Source organism: Sciurus carolinensis, chromosome 10, assembly GCF_902686445.1.
Source record: "Sciurus carolinensis chromosome 10, mSciCar1.2, whole genome shotgun sequence".
Lineage (NCBI taxonomy): Eukaryota > Metazoa > Chordata > Mammalia > Rodentia > Sciuridae > Sciurus > Sciurus carolinensis.
The window spans coordinates 39,345,380-39,347,176 of record NC_062222.1 but is presented as its reverse complement, the minus strand read 5'-3'; positions in this window follow the sequence as shown (position 1 = coordinate 39,347,176).

The following is a 1,797-nucleotide window of genomic DNA, read 5'->3' as shown; positions in this document are numbered from 1 at the left end:
TCAGAAAACTTGGAATGGAACCACCCTTTGACCCAGTTACCCACTCCTCAGTTTATTCCCAAAGGACTTAAAATCAACATACTACAGTGACACAGACACATCAATGTTTATAGCAGCTCATCATAATAGCTAAACTATGTACCCAACCTAAATGCCATTCAACAGATGAATGGATTAAAAAAATGTGATATATGATGGAATATTACTCAGCTTTAAAGAAGAATGAAATTCTGGCATTTGCTGGTAAATGGATGGAGTTAGAGAATATTATGCTAAGTGAAATAAGCCAAACCAAAAACACCAAAGGCCAAATGTTTTCTCTGATATGCAGAAGCTAATTCACACTGAGGGTGGAGGATAGGGAAGAATAGAGTTACTTTATGTTAGGTGGAGGGGAATGAAGGGAAGTGAAGGGGTATGGAGGAAGGAATCATAGTAGAGTGAAACAGACATTATCATCTCGTGTACATGTATGACTGCATGACCCATGCGATCCTGCAATATGTATAATCAGAAAAATGAGTTTACTCTCTATCTATGTATGATCTATCAAAATGTATAAATGTATTCTACTGTCATGTACAACTAATTAAAACAAATAAAATTTTAAAAATTAAATAAAAAATAGAGAGCAACACAGCATCCATATCTTAACCTGCAGTGTCTTAAGGAAAATTAGTTTTTTTTCAAACTATGGACTACTTATTAGTTTGTTTGAAGCCAGTTTAGTTTAAAGAGAACTTTTAGTGAAATAAAACAGAAAAAATAGAAACAAAAAGAGAATATTTTAATGTATTCTACTGTGCAAAATATGGAAGCATGACTTTTTAAAACATATTTCAAGTTACATATATATGTATATATATACACACACATATATATACACACATATATATGAGATATAAGTGCTTGAGAGAGTTTTTGTTTGTCTTCATTGATTTATGATCAAAAATGAGTTCTAACAGTGGATCTTGGTTAAAAAATTGCAAATTATTTAATTAATTTTAACTGATACATAAAAACAAAAATATGCACTGCAGCAATGTGATGTTTCAATACATGTATATATTGTATAATATTTAAATCAGGTTAACCATATCTATTTCAAACATTTAACATTTCTTTGTTGCAAAAAACATCAAAACTCCTTTCTTGAAGACATTCAAAATCTTTTCTTCTACCTTTAGGAAATATACAGTACATAATTGTTATCTATAGCTATTCTACTGTGTCGTATTACAACAGAACTTCTCACTACTCACGTAACACGATCAGCTTTTCCTTATATACCCCACCCAATCTTCCCAGCATATGGTGACTACCACTAAATTTAAAAATTACCTTCTTAACAGGGAAGGGGAAGTAGATGATCCAGTCTGATCATATGAGCCCTTAAAGGAAGAGAAGAGAATTTCTCCAGTTAGAGGCAGAAGAGATAAAACAAAAGTCTGGATTCAGAAGTGCGAATTGCACTTGAGCTGTTGCTGCTTCAAAGAGAGAAGGGGCAGGGTGAGATGATAAGGAAGTCATTTATGGAGCTGGGGATTGGCAGCTGGAGGCCAGCAAAGAAACAAGGACCTCAGCACTACAACTGCAAGAAATTGATTTCTGGCATTAAAATTGTCCCCAAAGCCCTCTACATAAGAGTCCCAGATGTAAGACACCTTGATTTCTGCAGGCAGCTCCCTCCTAGAATTTGACTTGAAAAACTTATAATAAGACAATACATTTGTACTGTTTGAAACTGTGAGCTTTGCAGTCACTTTTTTGAGCAGTGAAAGAAAACTAACAAGTTTC